We start from the raw sequence: 9,836 nt of genomic DNA on the forward strand, positions 1-9,836 counted from the left end.
GAATAAAACAAATATTGCTCGTTAACCAAGAAGAGAAATAAATTAAGTCATGAATGCAATAGAGGTAATAATTAAAAGACACAGACATAATTTTATTGGCAGGAGACACATGGGAGATTCAAATTTGAATTCAACACCACACTATCTTAAGAATACTGAATTAAAAATTATCATTTACATTCATGAAATATAGGTAAAAACAAAAATGCAATTAACTAACTTCAGGGAACCTATCATAGAAAAAAAAGAAAATTGTTATGAAATTGCTAAACAAGAATAAGACAAATTTTATCCCCCCATTTCTGAATATAATATACATGTACTATTAAAAAACAATCCTTCTAAATAAGTATATTTTCAACTGTGAATGGGCACCCATTAAAGCAACCATTTTGAGTCACTGGTATGTGTTGCAAGGCAGGAGAATTTCATGGAAAATGCATTACAATCATTTATTAAAAGTCTCTAATGAAAAATTTGAATGAATTATTATTTAAATGACAGTAGAGAAATTTATCATATTATTAATATATTGTTGCTATACATACACAATATCAAGTCTGTAAACCATTCTTTAGAAAAAAATAAAACCTTATTTATAAATAAAAGAACATGAAAGTTGTAAAATATGCAAAGAATCACTGATACATAAACTGTTGTGATTAAATTATACCATGATTCTCACACATTGAGAAAAGTAAATGAAAAATCTGACTCCTTTTTGCTTGAAGTGAACCAAACATTTTCATTAATATGGATACCTACTAATTATCTAACTCACTTCTTTCCAAACATGTTTTTATTTGAGCTTGTTATATTAGATCTTTTGAATGTAAAATCATATGATTTTGACATAGAGCTAATCAGAAAGTGAAAAACTAGGATACAGTACCCATAAGCTTCATACTAAATAAGAGAAACTTATTTAATTTCTTAATAACTATGATATTATAACAATTGAGACTTTAAAATATGGTGGGCAATGTTATAATTAATAATATATTAATTAATATATTTAAGAATTTCATAAGTTAATAGGTATACTAAATTAAAGAATTGGGGCAAATACACTTAAAATGTCTAATGTTCGTTCAAAGTAAAAGAAAATTGGGAAGAGCCAGATCATGCAAGTCCTCACAGGCCACGAGGAAGATTTTGGCTCTCATTGTGAATGTGAGGGAAAAATCACTGGAGCTGAAGAATACATGGAAGATTGTATAGCTGATTCACTTTGTTATACAGCAGAAACTAACACATCATTGTAAAGCAATTATACTCCAATAAAGATGTTTAAAAAAAAAAAAAGAATGGGGCAGGACATGTCCCTCTTTTACAGAAACAGAAATAAACCTAGGGGCGGAAAAAGGCGTTCCAGCTTTGCTACTGTAACTACACGTTTACAGAGCTCCAAAACAGAGATGGATAAAACTGCCCTGCCCCAGGGAACGTACGCACCGCCTGTCTGGGAAGACCCTGTGATGGACAATATCTGGCAAGATCAAAGCTGCAGGAGAACGGACAATGAGGTACAGAGAGATGGAAGGATCTTGGATTTGATTGACGATGCTAGGCGAGAAGACAAGCTGCCCTATGAGGATGCTGCAATACCACTGAATGAGCTTCCTGAACCTGAACAGGACAATGGCGGCACCACAGAATCTGTTAAAGAACAAGAAATGAAGTGGACTGGGACTTCCCTGGTGGCACAGCGGTTAAAAATCTGCCTGCCAATGCAGGGGACATGGGTTCGATCCCTGGTCCAGGAAGATCCCACATGCCACGTAGCAACTAAGCCTATGTGCCACAACTACTGAGCCCGCATGCCACAAATACTGAAGCCCGTGTGCCACGAGCCCATGCTCCGCAACAAGAGAAGCCACCGCAATGAGAAGCCCACGCACCACAATGAAGAGTAGCCTCTGCTCGCCGCAACTAGAGAAAGCCTGCGTACAGCAATGAAGACCCAACGCAGACAAAAATAAATAAATTTTTTTTAAAAAGAAATGAAGTGGACTGACTTGGCCTTACAGTACTCCATGATAACGTTCCCCCCATAGGAAACTGATGCCTGGCTCATCGTTCATCGACAGATTTTTTTAAAATACACAGATACAAAATGTTTTCTTTCAGTCTCTTAATTCGAATCTTTTAGTGGTAGATCAATGCGCAAAAATGTACAACTAATTTTATGGCCGCAAAATGCAATGTGAAAATAACCAGAACGAGAAGCTGATTGTGATTTCTTGGGAATGCAGAATATCTGCCCCTTTAAACCTAAAGTTCTTCACTGACTAGCTTGTGTTTGAACATGATTCATTAAACATTTGCCTTTAACTCTGATTTTGCTTTGCTGTCAGAGTTTAACACTTCCCAACTACTTATATGTGTCCTGTGACACAGGTGATTGAAGATATGAGAGGGAAAGGCAAAGAACGACGAAGCCAGACATGAGAGTTAACTTCTCATATACCAGCATTCTGAGAATCATCTGAGTGGGTGTGTGTGGAGTCTGTAGATGTAATGGACATACAGATAGCCCATTCACTGACTACTGGGATTCCTAAGATTCTCCGTGATATTTTCAAACTTTGGATAAATTTACACATTAAAAGCTGTCTTGGGGCTTCCCTGGTGGCGCAGTGGTTGAGAGTCCGCCTGCCGATGCAGGGGGCGCGGGTTCGTGCCCCAGTCCAGGAAGATCCCACATGCCGCGGAGCGGCTGGGCCCCGGGAGCCATGGCCGCTGAGCCTGCGCATCTGGAGCCTGTGCTCCGCAACGGGAGAGGCCACAACAGTGAAAGGCCCGCGTACCACACACACACACACACACACACACACACACACACACACACACACACACAAAGCTGTCTTGGCAGTTAACCTCTGCTCTCCCTACAACTTCCTTTGGTGCCACTGGAAAGGCGAGATGGACCACTAGTTTTACCCAGTAACAGGATTTCTTATTCTCTCAAAGCCCTTTCAGATATAACTGAAGCACCATGGAGTCAGTATTTAGTTACACGTTTGTGAAAGAACTTGTATTTTGAAAAACGCATTGATGGACATTTATCTCCTAGAATTATTTGTCTCTTTTATGTGGTATCTCTCTTGTTCTCTCCCCAGATTATAAACTCTGCGGGAAGAGGCCCTGGCTTTTACTCCTGTATCCCTCATTGAAAAACTGGAGGGCTTCCCTGGTGGCGCAGTGGTTGAGAATGTGCCTGCCAAGGCAGGGGACACGGGTTCGAGCCCTGGTCTGGGAAGATCCCACATGCCTCGGAGCAACTAGGCCCGTGAGCCACACCTACTGAGCCTGCGCGTCTGGAGCTTGTGCTCCACAACAAGAGAGGCCGCTACAGTGAGAGGCCCGCGCACCGCGATGAAGAGTGGCCCCTGCTCGCCACAACTAGAGAAAGCCCTTGCATGGAAACGAAGACCCAACACAGCCAAAAGTTAAAAAATAAAAGAAAAAGAAAAACTGGAAACATTGCATAATTGAAATCTCTAAAAAAAATAAGTAAATAAAATAAACAAGAAGAAAAGAAAAATGAAAAAAAAGAAATAAGCCTAGGCTTCTCAAAAATAATTCTAGTGAAGCAGATCTTTCCAAACCATATTTTTAAGTCTGGCTTCTTCTGTGATCTTTGGACCTCTCACCTGCATCATCTACTTCACTCAGTCACACCTAGCCCAGCGATTCTCCTTTTACTCCAAAAAGGGCGCCATTAGGGCCATATGTTCATTAGAAGAATAAACATAATTAGGAGTTTGGGCTTAACATATACACACTACTTATATATAAAATAGATAACGGGGCTTCTCCAGTGGTGCAGTGGTTAAGAATCCACCTGCCAATGCAAGGGACTTGGGTTCGAGCCCTGCTCCAGGAAGATCTCACATGCCACGGAGCAACTAAGCCTGTGCACCACAACTACTGAGCCTGCGCTCTGCAGCCTGTGAGCCACAACTACAGAGCCCGCATGCCACAGCTACTGAAGCCCACGTGCCTAGAGCCCATGCTCTGCAACAAGAGAAGCCACTGCAAAGAGAAGCCCGTGCACTGCAACGAAGAGTAGCCCTTGCTCGCTGCAACTAGAGAAAAGCCTGTGTGCAGAAACGAAGACCCAATGCAGCCAATAAAATAAAATAAATCAAATAATTTTTTTTTAAAAAAAGATAAAATAGATAACCAACAAGGACCTACTGCATAGGGCTGGGAACTATACTCAATATTTGTAATAACCTATAAGGGAAAACAATCTGAAAAAAATATATATGTATGTAAAATTGAATCACTTTGGTGTATACCTGAAACAAACACAACATTGTAAATCAACTGTACCTCAATTAAAAGAAAAAGACATAAGTTTTGCTAGAGATCCTCTATATTCCAATCCAGTATTGTGCCCAGGTGAGAAGAGAAGGCATTGTAAAATGTTAACATATTCTAGAGATTGATTCCCCAAATACTGTTTTTTGAAAGCACCTTTACTATACCAAGCAACAGTTAAAAATCATATTCTGAGATTCTGTCCAAGTACAAATAAATCAAAAATAAGGGCTGAAAATCTATTTTTAAGATGCAGAGAGGACTTCCCTGGTGGCGCAGTGGTTAAGAATCCACCTGCCAATGCAGGACACACGGGTTTGAGCCCTGGTCCAGGAAGATCCCACATGCCGCGAAGCAACTAAGCCCGTGTGCCACAACTACTGAGTCTGTGCTCTGGAGCCTGCGAGCCACAACTACTGAGCCTGTACGCCACAATTACTGAAGCCTGCATGCCTAGAGCCTGTGGTCCGCAACAAGAGAAGCCACTGCAATGAGAAGCCCGCACACCACAATGAAGAGTAGCCCCCACTCACCGCAACTAGAGAAAGCCCCTGTGCAGCAACGAAAACCCAACGCAGCCATAAATAAATATAAAATAATAAATTTTTTTAAAAACGCAGACAGCAATATTTATCTATCTATTTATTTGCTGCACTGTGATGCATGTGGGATCTTAGTTCCCCGAGCAGGGATTGAACCCGTGCCCCCTGCAGTGGAAGTGTGGAGTCTTAACCACTGGACTGCCAGGGAAGTCCCGGGCAGCACTATTTTATACCACTGAAAATTTATAGAATTACCATTAATCTAGAGCGAAAGATGCTGATTACCTCAAGAAAGAGGAAGGTTAGAATCATGATGAATCATCATGAAACCTTTCTGTCTATACCCACAAACTCCCATTTTTTCCTTGAAAGCAGGGATCTGAAACTCTACTGTGGGAAGCAGAAGATTCCAGGAGACATTCTACAAATGAAGGAACCAAAACCCTGTGGGTGAATAAAGAATTTTGGAAGGAAGTTATCCTCCCCAAGGAGACCAGGTTCCTATAGTTCTCTAACATCACATCCCTGTACAATTCCGCTGGAGGGAGTACAGGCATTCTCACTCATCCTGAGAAAATTCTATGGTCACATCTCTGAATGTCAACAGGCCCTAAAATAAAACGTGCATTTGTTGAGTCACAACAGGAAGAGTTCATAATTTGGCCCAAGAGAGTATTAAAAGAAGTGGTTTGATTTAGGAGAGTGTCTTGAATTATCCAATAAAATAATTTTTACACAGTAATATTCTCTATTGTATTTCTAACTCCAAGAAAAGATGACATACGATCCACAACACCACTATAGGGACTACAATTATCTGGAAGAGAAATTATAAAATGATGGCATCAACACAGGCATTGCATTTCTGAGTGTTGTACTTTTATTATACAGGATAAGTTGTGTATATTTCTCAGTAAATATACATGATGAGTCAGAAGTAAAACTTTCCAATTTTAATGTGTAAACAAGCAAACTGGAGATACTGTTAAAATGCAGAATCTGATCCAGGAATTCTGGGGTGGGGCCTGAGTTCCACATTTTTTAACAAGTTCATTTTTCACTAGTGATGCCAGTGTCTCTGGTCCATGTACCACACATTTTGATAACATAAAGGTAGAACGGGGCTTCCCTGGTGGCGCAGTGGTTGAGAGTCCGCCTGCTGATGCAGGGGACACGGGTTCGTGCCCCGGTCCGGGAAGATCCCACATGCCGCAGAGCGGCTGGGCCCGTGAGCCATGGCCGCTGAGCCTGCGCGTCCGGAGCCTGTGCCCCGCAACGGGAGAGGCCACAACAGTGAGAGGCCTGCGTACCGCAAAAAAAAAAAAAAAAAAAAAAAAAAGGTAGAACGGCAAGGTAAGAATTTATGGTTAATCTTGAACTGAAAGTGTTTTATGGATTTTACAGGTCTAATAGGATAATAAGCACACCAACAACAATCCTTTTTGAATATTTACTATATACTTTCTAGTTTGTTTTTTTTTTTTTTACATAGCATTGAATGCACCACATAAATAGTTTAAGAAACATGACATTACTGTTCCTCTTTTCTTGAGCATATTTGTCAACCATTCAGTAAATGTCAGAGCCTGGGTTTTACTCCAGTTTACCTGAGCTAGAAGTTATCTACAAAGAACACAAGTACACAGAGACAATCCTAATGAATGTTTATATCAGTGTCTGTAATTAGGAAGAATAGAAATAAGAAAAAATGGATCAGATAATGTTAACACAATGTACACAGATATACATAAAAATGGCGACTTTGTACATACCAAAAGTTATATAGAAGAAAATATTCATAGCAATGAAATTAGTGTTATTTTTTACTGAGTAAATCTTATAAATCTATTTTTGGAAGATATCCTTTGTATTTTTAAAATACACTATGATGCAAACGTGTACAATGATATAAAATAAATTAGAGCTATTGGTTCTGAATCTTTTATTGCTTTACAGATCTTTATAATTTGTGCTCAGCTATATTTATGAATATTGACACAGTTGAACATATATTAGTAATACTATCCTCGGAAACTTTTTGGAGAACACAAAGAAATGATAAAGAAGAGTATGTCTGTAACGTGAGCATGGAGTATAATGGAAACTATCCAAACCCAGTCCTGACTGATGAAAACCTCCACTTACAAAACTCAATCTCTCTACTAAACACAGTTGAGTGCTCATATTTCAAAGCAAACTAGAAGCAAAGAGAAACTAAGAAGAAACGGAGTTGCCACATTAACTGGGACATCCCTCACTAAATCTTTCCAAGACCTTTATTAAAGAAAAAAGGGGGAAAATAGGAACTTCATAGTGCAGGAACCTGGCAGAAAACACCTGAATCAGTGATCAGGTATAATTGGGATAAATTGGTTTCAGGTGACTGAAACACTCAGGAGGACACATTGTCACTGCTTGGGTATTTTTGGCAAAAATAAGGAAATCTGAAACTATCTTGAAAAAAATGTCAGTTTTATGCAAATTTCAATCCATAAATACCTCCCTTGTTCTGTATTCATAATAGTGCATTTAAGTAGTAAGTCTTTGTTACCAATGTAGAGAACAGTCTATAATTTTTTTCAGAACTTTCTAAGGAATTTTGGACCACTAAGATCATCCTGTTTATACGTGCATTTTCTTAATCCTGTTCTAAAGAGATGATGGTGCATCCAGATGTAAGGTAACCACTCCACTTTCCCCAAATTCAGTAAGATACCAACACCCGACCCCATCCCAATGGGAATCTTGCGTACTAATGCCTTCCCATGTTCATCTTCACAAAGGAAATATTTTCAATACTTGAAATTCATTAAATCATATTGAGACTTCTTCATGCTCTACAGGGAGCTTGGATGCAAACAATAGAGAGAAGGCTCTGGGACATAAGGAAGAAGTAGTCTAAAGACATGATCTTGACTATCATAAGAATAATGGTTAAAAATAAGTAGTTGAGGGGCTTCCCTGGTGGCGCAGTGGTTGAGAGTCCGCCAGCCGATGCGGTGGACACGGGTTCGTGCCCCGGTCCGGGAAGATCCCACTTGCCGCGGAGCGGCTGGGCCCGTGAACCATGGCCGCTGAGCCTGCGCGTCTGGAGCCTGTGCTCCGCAACGGGAGAAGCCACAACAGTGAGAGGCCCGCGTACCGCAAAAAAAAAAAAAAAAAAAAAAGTAGTTGAAAACAACCTCGCTAGGCAAGAACACCAAAAGTAGATAATTAAAGGTTTGCAGGTTCTCGATCCATGACATTTCAGGAGGAAAAGCAAACCCAGCCTCTGACCCAGGACAGGACACTTACCTGAGAAGTTGCCATTCCTCCTCTTCTTCCTCCTGCACTGGGTCCTTTTCTCATCAATATTATGTTGAGGAATCACACCAGCATCTTGAGAATATGCCTTCAACGGCGTCAGCACAGCTCCTTCACCTGCTCCCAGCACAGCCACAGGCAGAAGGACCTTGAAATGCTGAAAAAGCCAACCTCTCCTGTCCTTCATCTCAGGAGAGATTCAGGAACAATCAGCTCCTACATGGAGACCAATCTATGAGTTTTTCTTTGTTGTCTACACTTCTTCTCTCTTCATATAAATGTCCCAAAATTCTGCTAACACGGGGTATGTGGGCTTCACCGACTAGCCCCTTGAAAGCCGACGCAGAGCAAAACTTACTGCCTCTCCTTGGACTAAAGCTTGCTCTGAACTCCCACAAATATACCCAGAAGCCCACGTACTTAACCCTGGCCTCACCTTAGAATCACCTGGAGCACTTAATTAAAATAACACTGATGATCCCACAGGACTAATAGATGGACGCTGTGGGGAGGGCACAGGTGATGTTATTTCTTAATACTGGTCATCTGATCCTAATGGGAAACCAGATGGGAACCACTTAGCTAAACATTTTTTTTCTGAACCTTGAAAATGAATACAAATCTCTTTGGGATCAGGACCCGACCCCATTCTAAGAAGTTGTGAATCTGCAAGTTTGAGGTGGTGCCCATGAAATGACACGTTTAACAAGTTTCCTGTTGGTAATGATGTCCCTCCCCCAAGACCCATTTTCAGTAGCACTGACCTAGAGATATCACACAACACACCTGAGACCTCTGAGTAGTGTGAGGATTTGGGGCGGGAACTTCTAGAAGCCCAAGGTCTGTCAGCCTGATTCTCTGAGAAGGTTTGAACATTGTAAGTTTGCTTAAATAGTCCCAATAAACCTTGATTGGTAAGCAGGACTCCCAATTTTGCTAAGTTTCATGAGCTACTCTCACTGGCAGACATAACACTTTTTCATAGAGACGTTGAGATCAAGCCATCTGAATTGCCAACAAACAGATCACGTATATGGTGAAAACTTGGGATGTGAAAGGACGGAGGTACTCTGGCTACATCCTATTCTATCACGCCCACTGCTGGCAGACAGTGAGGGAGTTGGTCTCACTAACACTCCTCTACCTGCACTTCTCCGTAATGAGGATACGCTTCTAAAACTCATAAATCAGGGAAATACATCATGGTACACATCAATTCCTGCTATAAATTCTGAAGCAGCAAAAAATAACAGGATGTTGAATTCATCTAAAAAGTCTGTCTGCTTTGTTATGGTAGCTTCCTCCCCTGGCGTGAACCCTTTCTGAAAACAATAAGTTGAATATATTTTGGGTTTTCTTTTTTTTTCCTAAGTGGTCACCAGGGATTTTAACATCTGAAAATGTCAGATGCTCTAGCAATATTACAATGACCAAGTGTGTACAAGGATTCAAAGGGCTAGTTATGGGAGGCTACCATGAAGGGCTGCCTAAGGGAACAGGGAGATTTCATTTTCCTTGGGCTCTTCACCCTGAGATCTCTGTTGCCTATTTCTCTTTGTAGCTACCACCATCTAGAGAGTGACCAGGATAAGAGGCTTCACTCTATCTGCCCATGAGTGCAACCATGCTTAACCGCACAGTCCTTGGTGCTTCCAGACTCCC

The 9,836-nt window shown here is 40.8% G+C and overlaps 1 pseudogene across 1 annotated transcript; it reads left to right on the forward strand.

Annotated features, from left to right (window-relative positions):
• Positions 1-1,319: 1,319 nt before the first annotated feature.
• LOC307178478 (anaphase-promoting complex subunit 13-like) lies at positions 1,320-2,065 on the forward strand (annotated as a pseudogene). Its single transcript has 2 exons — positions 1,320-1,682; positions 2,010-2,065. The product of its transcript is annotated as an anaphase-promoting complex subunit 13-like (transcript).
• The last annotated feature ends 7,771 nt before the right edge of the window (positions 2,066-9,836 follow it).

The sequence above is a fragment of the Stenella coeruleoalba genome (genome assembly GCF_951394435.1).
Source record: "Stenella coeruleoalba genome assembly, chromosome: 20".
In the NCBI taxonomy this organism is placed as follows: domain Eukaryota; kingdom Metazoa; phylum Chordata; class Mammalia; order Artiodactyla; family Delphinidae; genus Stenella; species Stenella coeruleoalba.